The sequence below is a fragment of the Lepus europaeus genome, chromosome 4 (genome assembly GCF_033115175.1).
Source record: "Lepus europaeus isolate LE1 chromosome 4, mLepTim1.pri, whole genome shotgun sequence".
Classification (NCBI taxonomy): domain Eukaryota; kingdom Metazoa; phylum Chordata; class Mammalia; order Lagomorpha; family Leporidae; genus Lepus; species Lepus europaeus.
This window is the reverse complement of record NC_084830.1, coordinates 57,691,193-57,704,610: the sequence shown is the minus strand read 5'-3', so window position 1 is coordinate 57,704,610 and position 13,418 is coordinate 57,691,193. Positions and strand designations below refer to the sequence as shown.

Genomic DNA, 13,418 nt, shown 5'->3' with positions numbered 1-13,418 from the left:
TGGAGGGAGCTTGAAAGGAGGAAGAAACAGTGTCTCCAACTCAGAGAATGGCTGGCCTGAAGGTAGAAGAGGAGGAGGAAGTAGAACTGGAGAAGCAGGAGAGGTTATTTTTATATTTAGCTGTGCAAAAACTCAGAAGCTCCATTCAATGGTATTTCATGTATTGTTGCCAGTTTAGTAGAAGTTATAACATAGTCTCATTGCATTAAGGCTCATGCTAAAGTAGCGCATCTATTGTCTCAGAACGTTGGCTTCCATGATGATTTCCCAGGGTGCTGGCGCTGTGGTGAAGCCAGTGAAGCTGTCACCTACAACAACAGCATCACATATTGGAGTGCTGGTTGCAATACTGACTGCGCTGTTTCCAATCCACTCATTGCTAATGCCCCTGGGAAAGTAGTGGAAGATGGTCCAAGTGCTTGGGCTCCTGCTACCCATGTGGGACGCCTGGATGGAGTTCTAGGCTCTTGGCTTCAGCTTGGTCCAGCTCCAGCTATGGCAGCCACTTGGGGAAAAAACCAACAGGTGGAAGATCTCTCTTTGTCTATTACTCTGCCTTTCAAAGAAATAAAGTCTTCTTCAAAAAGATACCCTGGGACCTGCCCCCCTCCCACAGATATTCAGGGTAAAACTGGCTGGCTGAAAACCCATTTACTAATATTAAATATGATATATTAATGAGGACACTGCATTCCTTGGAGGATCATGGAGAATATGTGCTGATATTCTACCCTGATCATGGTCCTGGTTGTAGCATTTGGTTAAAAATAAGAAATTTAAAAACAAAACAAGAGGTAAAGATATAAAAAAATGGTTCAACTACCATTACATTCTTGTCAGTCAGTCCTTGGGAACAGATTCCATAGCTTTTTGTCTATTAATCCTTCCAGAGATTAAAAAATATGAGATTTTGTAGCCTTATACCACTTTTGAACTTACTTGCTTGACATATTCACTAACTCTTTGTCTTAAAGAGAAAATCAAGCCAAAAAAGACAAACATTGTATATGTAAAATATGTGTAAAAGATAATAAAGGAGAAAAAGTTGAAGAAATAATGTATATTAAGCACTTAGTGCAATGTCTGAGATGCAAAGGGCTCACTGGGGGGAAGCTCCAATTGGATTCCACTTCATGCTTTCTTCTCTGAACCACTGCTATTATCACTGATTCTCCATCTCTGTCTGGGCAGGCAGTACACAACACTGTAGTCTAGAGACCATAGAAAATCATACACAGAGATAGATGGTACTTTTTCATTGCTACTGTAACAAATTGCCAAAACTTCAGTGGCTTAAAACAATATAAATTTCTTAACTTTTTGCTGCCAGAGGTCACAAGACTGAAATGTACATTAGTGCTAAGTTCAGCATGGTGGCAGCGTGGCATTCTCTCTGACAGCTCTGGGTGAAATCTGTTTCCTTGTCTTTTCTGATGCGGGCCAGCCGCACCTGTCGAACGGAACCTGAAGGAGGGAGTGGGAATGAAAAGCGGGACAAGGGCGCAGAGAATGGAGCCAAGACAAAAGTCTGATCAAGGCTCATTTATTCCAACGTCTCAGCGATATTTTATACATAACCAGCTGCAGCTCAAGGCAACACAGAAGTGAACAACACAGGCAAGCAAGTTATCAGGCTTTCTGCAACACAATCATAACATAGTTAATTTTAGCGGAGTGTTCTTGTTTGATCATTCTCCTGGAGCATGGGAATAGGTGACTTTTTTTCCTCCCAGGAATTTCACAAGCCAAGACTGACCTTGACTTGTCTATGACTTGTTTATGGGCTGCCTACACTTTTCCAGTTTCTAGAAGCTGGATTTCTTAGCTCCTGGCTCCTTCACCCCCTTCAAAGCCAGCAACAAAGAATCTTCTCTCTCTATCTCTTCTCTTTCCCCCTTATAAGACCATTGTGATTACATGGTGCCCATCACCTGGATGATTCAGAATAATCTTTCTATGTCAGGACATTGAATTTAATCACATATCCAAAGTCTCTCTTGCCATGTAAGATTACGTATTCCCAGGTTCTGAGGTTTGTATGTGGACATCTTTGGGGGCCATTATTTAGTCTACCATAGATAGGGGAGCACAGAACAGCTTCTCAAGGTCTCATTGAATGATGGTGGATAGAGGTGGAGGTGGATGGGGTATCCAATAGGAAATAGGTCAAGTGGGGAAAAGAGATGAATTTCAGGCCTGGTGTGATTGGATACACATATTTGGGGGGGGGGAGATTCAAGGAAAATAGTTGCATATTGAACAGAGAAATATCAAGAGATTTTGCTTTCTGAAATGTGGGCACAACTGTGTGTGTGTGTGTAAAAAGAAATAGCAAGGAGAGTTAGTGGTGGTTGAAATAATGTGATAAACTAATACTTTTGTTACTAATGAAAGAGTATCATTTTTTATATTGCATTCAATTGACTAGCTGAAATAACAGAAAGGTGTTCTAATTGGTCAACTATTAACTCTACTGAATTTTGTAGGCAGATAGCATATTATGCATTATTTTGAGGAAAATGCTAATATTAACAAAAGATACATGAGAAGAAGTGATTCTGAAGAACTAAAAATATGTGTTTTGGCAGAATTATGTAGGCTGTTCACCTTTAATTCCCCTGTGGCACAATAAGGCAAGAAGGTGAGTCAGATTGATTTTAAGTGAATTTTATTTTTATAAGGGCTATTAAGTTTACAAAGGTTTGCTTAGTCATCATTTTGTGGCATGCCCATTCACTTAAAATGTAAGGAAAATGTGAAGGGAACATTTTCTTTTCTCAGCACTTTTGCTTCACATAGCCCATTGTTAATTTTATTATTAATGAGAGAAACTCCAGTTTTTCAGTAGTTAATTTTAAAACAAACCTTTTTCCATATCTTTCCAACCTTTGAAGTGCCATGCACAGAGCACAACATAATAAAAATATCTGCTCATGCAAGTGATGAATGTTAAGTGTTCCATTTGTTAATCAGTTAAGAAGTGCAGATTTACATACATTCAAGGCACATCTGTGAAAATGTTTCTCCTTTGAGTACAAACTTATCTACTCAGTCTTTTTACTAAAAGGCCAGTACTGTCAGAGTGACTGGACCGCACTCTGAATTCTTTGTACCACCAGATGAACCAATGATTGTTCTCCTCCTGCCTCCTACATGTTGGTTCTTGGTGCCACCAATATTGAATGGGTCAGAGTTCAGGCCCACCTACCAGGAGTTACCTCTGTCACTTGCCCTCTCACTAGGTTCCCATTCATGAAAGCTGTCGATTTCATCTCTGCAACCCTTCCGGCATGCCTTTCAATCTTCTCATTCGATTGTCATCACTTCTCACCTGCTGACATAAAATTGCTTGTCTCCTTGCCTGAGTCTTTTTCCATCAGCTCCAGTTCAAAGTCTTACTGAAGTATAATATCCCTGAAGCCAGTTCCAGTGAGCTCATTCGTGGTCCATGGACTTTCAACAACTTCCCATGGTTTTGCAATGAAAGGGGAACACTACCACCTCAAATCTACTTTTCTAGGTTTGTATTTTTACATTCCTTTGTGTTGTACAAATACATACTTATTTGTCCTACCAGAAGATGTGATCCTTGAAATCAGAGATCCAATCTTTTCAATCCTAGAAATCATTCATCATGTTTAATAAAAACTAAATAAATATTTATTAGATAATAGATTGAGCAAACAAGTGAATTGATTATATTAACTTATTTCCATGGGGGTTAGTGATGATGTGAACAAACAATTTGAGCCCACTCAGAATAAGATCTCTTTGGAACTGGAATAATAGAATTTCAATCAGAGAAGACTGTTAAGAATATGCACCAAGTTATGAAAAATCTAGTTTCTCCAAAACATGTCAGAATATTAGTACATCATTTTCATGAAATAGATACCATCTCTTTACCTAAGACTTGGTCTAAACTTAGTAGCAGAAAACTGAAACCTCCTAACTGGAGAATAAGTAAGTTTCAATTTTTAATATATCATAAATTGTGACAGAACTGGGAGTATCAAGTTAGCTCAAGCATTAGCCACCCTTCAGTGCCAATGAGGGGCATGTGGAGACAGAAGTCCTGGGTGGATGTGATGCTCAGATTCTAATCACAGTACTGACAGCAACAACTGCATCATGGCTCAGAAGGCAGCCCTCTGCTCTCCATCTATGGCCAAGAGATGGATGAGAAAAGCTTCAACAGCTAAGACAGTAAAGATGAGATGGAACAATGTGCGGTCAGATACAGTTTGAGGGGAAGATTTAGGTCTTGGTTGAAGATGCAATTGAATTGTTTGAAGCACATTGATCATTATCAATCTATGGAAGGGTGGGGAATATAAGAGTGTTACATGAGTTATGGGTAAGGATAAATTTTGTTTCAGAAACAAATTACCTGGTGAGTAAACTTATAGGTGCCACATTTCATAACAACATGAAAAAATTGCAGACCCATAAATCTAGAAGTACATAGCATCAGCTCCACCGTAATGGATGATGAAAGGCGAGATTAAATGATTCTGAAACTTTACCTGACCTGATAAACCTCTGTGACTTAAGAAAGTAAACCCGGCTTGGCTGGCCACAGCCTCTCTAATATTATGGCAAAAAGAATTTCTCACATTGCAGGCTTTGGAAACCAAATATGGTTTTCTGTCAACAGTATTCCACACTCATCCATACACAGAGCTTTTGCTTTAAAATTAGTGTATGGATGAATTGGTAAACCACTTTATGCAGTTTGCTGGTATTTTATCCTAAATCAACTTCACTTAATTCCATGGTGTGAAACAGGAAACATTCAAATTACGTGATTGGAAAAAAGAAAAACAAATTTAAGGATAAATTCTGCTGCACATGAAAATCAGCTTCTTGGTCCTTTTAAGCCAGAGGCTCTCAAATACAAAACTCTTAAAACAGTGTCCAACCTCACCATCAGAGTTTCTGGGTCGGTAGTTTTGGGATGAAAGCTGAGGATCTGCTTTTCCAGCAAATTCCAAGGTGATGCCGCTGCTGGCTAGGAACTCCACAGAGAACCATTACCTTACAAGTATTCCTTACATCCCCTTTATTAGAAGTGGCTGAGATTTCTAGAGGCAAGAACAGAAAGACAAGCAAGATATTCAGAAGTCATATCCGGTACTGAGATTGAGGGTAGGTAGTTTAAGCAAAATCAAGACTGAAACCAAGCTCTCTGTTTCGCTTTGTATGCTGTGATACCATTTTGCATATTATATAAGAAAAAACACTGAAAAAATCCAAAATATGTAAGCATAATTAAAAATTATTTATTTGTATGTAGGTTGAGGGAGTTTAGAAGAGATTTAAATGACCCTGTCAGGTTCATTGACTCTTCCCCTTAGAGTTAGATAGCTGATTCTGTGGTTTGATCCTGATGTTTGGGGGTTCTATCTTGCCTATAATCTGAACTTAAGCTTCTGGTTTGATAATGAGCCTGCTGCTCCAGGCTGTCTAGATCTGTCATTCTTAACTATTTTTGGTCATGCATTCTTTGAAAATCTGATGAAAGTTACATCTGACTCCTGAAAACAATTATACGCTAAGGCACATGCATGTGAGCACACATACGTACACACACACACTCACAATTTCAAATACAGTTTCAAGACTTTAATATCACACACTCCCAAGCAGAAGTCAGCCTCGTTGAGACAGCATACTAAATCACATGTCACTAATCTTGTCTTGCTCTCTGGGGCACTAGAATCCTGACTGCAATAGTCAGGTTAGGTCCACCCAATGCAAATATTTGTCCAAAGCAATACTCAGAGAAGTACTATGATTTACAATTTTATGAGAAAAATAAAATAATTTGCTGAGCATGAGTGAAGCTACTTGAGACAGTGAGAACAATATAGATTTCACTGTGATGGTAAGGGCTGAATTGCCTTATTGAATTACAAAGCAGCAAAGTTCTGTTATTTACTTGTAGTTCCTCTTTACTGAAGAATGTTTAAATGCCTGTATTCATTGTGGCTAAAAGAACAGTAGCCTGCATTCCACAGATTATTTCAAATTCAAACATTCATTAAATACTGACTGTGTGTCAGCCCCTAAGATGAGTGTTGTGAATAAAAATATGAGTATACTTTTTACTTGTTGAACATTATGGTGAGTAGTGCATTAAGCATGTGATTATAAAGTAAATTGAAAGTATGTTTAATGCAAAAATTAAAGAGAAAAAAGAAATATAGGAAGGAAGGGGGATAAGGAGAGAGGGAAGGAAGCATGGTTATCTTCTTAGAACTGTATCTATGAAATACATGAAATTTATTCTCCATTAATAAATTTTAATAAATAAGCATATAGTAAAAGAAAAAAGAATTTTGAGGAAAGAAAAGAAGGGAGGGATAATTTCTTTAAATCATGAACTCTCATAATAGAAACTGTATTATAATTCATGTACTCTAGGAAATTACATTTATTAATAACAACATTGTATTAATAAGGACATTATTTTGGAAAAGTATGAGTGAGGAGTGCACAGTGTAGTACAAAAAAGTGACATACAAGTAAATAATGATCAATGGTATTGCTGATTCCTCAAGGGTGGCACCCAGGCTAATGGAGTCATGTATATGGGGACTATAGAAAGTTCATGGAAAAGGAAACTGAAAGATTATTTCTTGGCACAAAAATTTGAAATCCATGCATAGTTTTTTATAATATGCATTTTCCATGAACATTTGAAGACCTTTCATATATATTTTTTTAAATATTTATTTATTTATTTGAAAGTCAGAGTTACAGAGAGAGAAGGAGAGGCAGAGAGAGAGAGAGATCCTCCATCCACTGGTTCATTCCCCTTTTGGCTGTAATGTCCGGAGCTGCGCCGATTCAAAGCTAGGAGCCAAGAGCTTCTTCCAGATCTCCCATGTGGATGCAGGGGACCAAGGATTTGGGCCATCTTCCACTGCTTTCCCAGGCCATAGCAGAGAGCTGGATTGGAAATGGAGCAGCCAAGACTTGAACCAGCACCCAAATGGGGTGCCAGCACTTCAGGTGGTGGCTTTTAGCAACTATGCAACAGCGCTGGCCCCGACCTTTCATATATTATTACCCCAAATCTTCAAAACAGTTCTTGTGGTAGGTTTGCTGTTATTCTCATTTTACGTGAGAGGAAATGAAGTGCCAGAGAATTAGGATAAATTGATCATATACCACAGCAGAACTGAAGTTCAGGCTTAAATCCAGAGATGACCAAGGTTTTTAGGGGACTTCCTTTAAAAACAAGCATGTGCTTCACATCCTTTAGATGGCTATGAAAAACAAAAACCATGAATAACCAAGTAAAAACCCACCAGAAAATAACAAATGTTGTCTATGAAGTGGACAAACTTGAAGCCTTAAGCATTTCTGTTGGGAATGTAAAACAGTATAGCCACCATGGAGAATGATATGGCATTCCTTAGAATGTTAAACATGGGGTGGGTGTTTGGTGTAGTGATTAAAACACTACGTGGGATGCCTGGTTTTGACACTAGGCTGCATTCCTGATTCTAGTTTCCTGCCAACAGACACACTGGGAGGTTCGAATATTTGGGTCCCTGCCATCCCTGTAGGAGGCCTTGATTGAGTTCCAGGATCCTGAATTTGGCCTGGCCCAGCCCTGGCTATTTGAAAGCATTTGGAAAGTGAACCAGCAGATGGTAGATCTCTGTCTGCCTATCTATCTGTTTTTCAAATAAAAAATTAATTAACAAAAAGTAAACATAGAGCTACCATATTGTACAGCAGTTCTGCTTTGCAGTATAAATCTGAAAGAAAGGAAAACAAGGACTTTACAGATATTTGTGCACCTACATTTATAACACTAATATTCTTAATAACCAAAAGCTAGGAACAAAACATGTATCTATTGACAGATGAATGGATAAACAAAATGTGGTAGATGCATACAGTAGAACCTTATTCAGTCTTTTAAGAGAAAAATACATTTGACAACACAAATCAACCATGAAGATAACAATGCTAAGTGAAATAAGCAGACACAAAAGGACAAATATTGTATGATTCCATTTATATTAGGTAATTAGAATAGAGTCATCAGATAATGGTTACCAGAAATTCAGGGAAGGAGGGTTGGGGAGTTATTGCTTAACGGGTTAAGAATTTCAGTATAAGAAGATAAAGGAGTTCTGGAATAAACAGTAGTGATGGTTTCACAACAATGTGAATGCATTTAAGGCCATAGAACTAAATGTAAGTTAAAATGTTTAAAATTCAAATTTTACAACAAAAAACTATAAAACCAATAATAAAAGTGAGTAAAATGAAAGTCTATTTAGGACAAGAAAAAACCATAATAAACATTAAAAACGTTAAACACCAAAAAAACCCCTACAAAATCAGAAAATAATAGAATATTTTATATTAACTAACTGCCTGACACTATTCTATCAATGTTCTATCTGCATTTCAGGTCCATGGAATCCTCAACTGTCTTCAAAAGGCAAAAAATTTATATCATTTTCTATAGAGAAAACAGAAAGATACCTTAGTCTTACTTTTGGCATGGTTGATTAATTTTTTGTTATTATAGTGAGATGTAGAAAGCTTCATACACGTTTGAAGTATTGGTACAGATTTGTGCCTTAATACACAGGATTCATTAATTTTGTACACTTTCCTCCAAAAATTTAAATGCATGATGTCATTTTAATAGTAAATAAAACACCATCAGATATATTCCTGAGGAGATAGAACTTCTGACTTGATTAGGCATCCAGTGAGAATCAGATTCTCTGCCTACAGTTTTACATACTTGCTGAAATTATTTTCATGGATTAGTTCTGTCTCTGTACATTTCACAATCTGTTTAACAACTATACATGTACATTGTGATTTAATGCTATAACTAGTACTCAAACAGTATTTTGCACTTTGTGTTTCTATGTGGGTGCAAACTGTTGAAATCTTTACTTAATACATACTAAGCTGATCTTCTGTATATAAAGAAAATTGAAAATGAATCTTGTTGTGAATGGAAGGGGAGAGGGAGCAGGAAAGGGGAGGGTTGCGGGTGGGAGGGAAGTTATGGGGGGGAGGGAAGCCATTGTAATCCATAAGCTGTACTTTGGAAATTTATATTCATTAAATAAAAGTTAAAAAAAAAACAACCATACATTTCTGAAGCTGGATGCCATTAGGATACTTTCACATTTTGTTGTGACTTTGGCTGTACATATTTATTTTGGCACAATTGGTGCTACCCAGAATGGCTAGATTATTAACATACATAAATGACTGTGAATCAAATAAATACATACCATTAAAGCCAAACTAAAATTATTCTGTATTATACTTTCTGCATCTGAATCTCAAAAATGCCTGTAACCTCTATACCACCACCTAACACAGGAAATAAGATGATGGGAAGTAAGAATAAAATGATAATAGACTTGATTGATTGAGGTTAAATATTTTTGTCAATGTAGGACTATATGAAAATATTTCTAGGGCCCTAGAGGAATCTTGGAAGAGAATGTTTCTAAAGCAAGTGAATGTTTCTAAAGCTTCAGTATCATTATTTTCACAAAACACCAACTCTCTGATTAAGTTGATTTGAGTCCAATAATGTTGCTTCTTCTTGCTACTTTTCCACCTCAGATAATTATCAACCGTTGCAGTAAGGACAATGATCAAAACCTAACTAGACAGGATACAAAAGCAGCTCTGGCTAAGGAAGAGTCCAGGGTGAAGAATTCACCTGTACTGGGACTGCACTGCTATATCATGTGTTTTATTGCCACTTTCAGAAAATTGACAGTGCCAGCTCTGTCCCACTACCACTTCTAATTCTGTTCCAATCAGCTGTCCTATATTACCTATGGTTCATAGAAGAATTGCTTTTTTTTCTCTCTTTTTAAAAATAATAGTGATTACAATAAGTAGAACAAATGGAAAGATTAGCACAAACGTTGGCATGAGGGAAACAATGAATAAAACAGCTAAAATTATCCCAAGTAACTTATATGCTCTAAAGAAATTTGTATCTCCTTGAGGGAAACTTCAACAAGACAGATGAGCCATGACAGCAACTCTGAGAAACAGATACATTTTTATCCAGTTCTATAATCCTAGTTTTTAACATGGAGTATTTACTCCAATTACTTATAATGCTATTCTTATAGTTTTATAGCTTATGATTTTGTCATTTTACTCTTTTTATGTTCTATGTATTTTCTTTTCTCCCTTTTGGATTCATCAAATACATTTTTCAGCATTTTCTTGCATTACTTATTACATAATTCTTTCCATTATTCTCCTACAAAGTTAGATTTGCATGCCTGAGTTTACACATTTTAGTATATTATTACTTTTATCATTTCCCAATACTGCTAGGACGCTATAATTAGGACACTATATACCACTATTTTTCTGAATCTGTATATATGAAATACATGAAATTTGTATACCTTAAATAAAATTTAAAAAACTTACTGTAAAACATAATAACTTTACAAAAACTAGCTTTTGCTATAAATCTTGAAGACTGTTAGTGGCCGTACACAACACACAGATGCTCAGCTAGATGAAAGGCAGAACATTTTGTTACTTACAGCTCCAAAGGGCAGAAGGCAGCCAGGCAGGGCCACACAGGGGAAGATAGCTGAGGACCAAGTACAAGCAAACTCTAGTGGAAGGTAGTAACTTACATAGGCCAAGCAAGGTAGGGTGAGCTGATTTCGTAGGTTCCCCATTGATTGGCTAATTTGAATAATTTTGGAGGGATCTGGGACATGGAGGATGTAATAGTTGTTTGGGGTCTGGCTCTATGATGATTAGGGCAGGTATAGATGGACTCAGAATGTGAAAGCCCGATAAGGGAAATGGTTGCAATGTGGACTTAATCAGCTACTCCAGAAGGGGAACTGAAAACTAGATCAAGACATCACATAAAAAGGGAGGAAACACATATAAAATATATAGTAATTAATATCATTACATACACCAGCTTTTAGCTCAGTTATTTGGGGTATTTGAGTGGCCCAAAGATTTGAGATTTCTAGAGAATAGAGGATAGGGTCTGCAAAATTTTCCAAGGATTGAATAAATTGTGCGCAGGAAACATGTTATTATGATAGTACAAAGAAAGGAACCAAGTAGAATTATGAAGGGTTCCTGAAGGCTGCTTGTAGCCAGACTCCCCATTTGTTTGATGTTAACAAGGAAAGTGAATCAATTCTGACAAGGGCCTCCGAGAATCTTTTATTTGTACTACAGGTGTATTAAACAGGTGAGTTATGTTTGTTTTTATCATATTATTTAGTGATCCAAGAGTTCTAATTGAGTGGTCATTTCATTGATATTGTTGGCCTACATACAATAAGAAGCACTAATAACATAATAAACACATCATTAGCTAGTCAATAGATAATTAAAGACAAATTTATGGTCAAATTTTTTTTTTTAACCAGGGTTCCTTGGCCTTGATAAATCAGGCCTAATATCTGTTATACTTAAAAAAAAATAAAAAGTATTTGGGTTCTGGACATTTGTAGATTATAGTCAATGATTTTTTGATGTTGGGTTAGAGCAATGGTCCCTCTGACCATTACAGAAAGTCCTAGAGTACTGGGAAATCCTGATAGTATAGGCATTATTATGGCACATCAGTGAAATTTGGCAGAGATAGAGGAAAAATAATTGACATTTATATTTATGGGAAGGGCTAGAGAGGGAGGCCAGAATGCATCAATGTAGTTTCTGCTTGGAAGTAACGGAACAGGAAAATTGAGAAGACGAGAATCTTTGTTTTTTGTACCATAATATAGTTCTGTGATTTTATATTTTGGTGAAAATTTATTTATTTGAAAAGGAGGGAGAGAATGAGAGAAAGAGAGAGAGGGAAGGAGGGAAGGAGAGGGAGAAGGGGGAGAGAGAGAGAGAGAGAGAGAGAGAGACTATCATTTACTGCTTCACTCCCTAAATGCCTGCACTGGCTGGGCCAGGCTGAAGCCAGGAGTCTGGAACTCAATCTAGGCTTCCCACATGGGAGGCAGGGACACCAGTGCTTGAGCCATCATGAGCTGCTGCCCAGGATGCACATTAGCAGAAACTTGGATCAGAAGGGAGTAGACAGGACTAATGTCCACCCTCTCTGATATGGGATGTTGGCATTCATAATGCCAACTGAACTGCTTTGTCAAACACCTGCTCCTGGATGCTACTATTTTTATTGGAAAACTGTATCTCACTGCAGGTTATCAGGAATTACTAAAGAATGGAATAAAAGGGAGACAGTGATTTTTCTTAAGTGTATGCAAGGGTAAAGAGCTGTTTATTAGGTAACTCATAGGAAACATGAAAGTCATTGCCACCCTCCATAGGTTGACGGGAGAAGATATAGGGAAGGTGACAATTTAGAAAAGGTTTTAATTTCCCAATATTTTTCATTCCTTGGGATAAAGCAATTGGGTAAATGTACAATGTAGGATATGTGGAAGCAGACTGATGGCAAATCCAACAGTTAAGAATAGTCAATGAGTTTGGATTTTACTTGCCATGTAGTCTTTTGAAGAGCAAGTTCAATAAAAGTTGTTAGGGTAGGAGCAACCAAAATGAAGGTTGGGATACTAAATATGAAGGAAAGAGAATTGAAGGGAATGAATGACAGATCTAAACAGTTGGAGGCCAGCAGAATTCTCCTGTAATACTTAGGAGAGGCCAGAGATAGAAATGTGGTAAGGTTACTCTGCAGGCATTAGAGGTGAGTGGCAGTATCTTAGAAACTTGAATCTTGAAAACATGGAGAAATTGGCCTTGGTCCCACAGGAGCCTAACCAAATGAGGTTGAATTACAATTATAGGGGGGGAAGAACTCACAGTTTTAGAGTGTTAGAATATTACAGAGCAATGTTAAGTTGTGGTGTAAGCAGACTCCAATGTCTGGAAAGTCAGACAAGGTAGGTTCCACCAAACTTAACTCAGCAGTATAATGAATAACTGGAGAATCAACAGTCTGGAGTCTCTTGTGGATGTTGAAACTTTCAAAGTTCCAGTGTAGTCGGAACTCCTGGCAGGAAGTTGAGAGGTAGGTTGGGAGGAGAAGTTATCTCTAACAATGAAGTATTAGCCTGGAATGATGGAGTGCCAGGGTATCCATCACACATAAATATTTGGGTTGCTCTGCATCATATTTTTTGTAGCTCTATGATCTTATATGATTCTGAATATTTGCTATTGGTGTAAATCAGTGTAAAAGATTTGAACCAAAGCCAATAAGGCCTGGGCTCTGGGTGACCCTCAGGGCTGTAGTTCAGATCACATCTAAGGACTCAGTGTATTAATGGAATTTACAATTATTGGGATAAGGTACTTGAAATTTTATCATTCTATAATCCTAAGTGCCATAGATGTAATATAAGGCATCTGGTAATTTTGAGGTAGCAGAGGTTTAG

At 37.3% G+C, this 13,418-nt stretch overlaps 1 protein-coding gene across 1 annotated transcript in view; it reads right to left on the bottom strand.

Moving 5' to 3' along the window:
* The window catches only part of CA1 (carbonic anhydrase 1), a 53,457-nt gene extending 42,797 nt beyond the window's left edge, over window positions 1–10,660 (bottom strand). Inside the window, exon 1 of the mRNA XM_062189519.1 lies at window positions 10,578–10,660. The gene's annotated coding sequence lies outside the window, so the exon portion shown is untranslated. The remainder of the gene's footprint in view (window positions 1–10,577) is intronic.
* Between the last annotated feature and the right edge of the window lie 2,758 nt (window positions 10,661–13,418).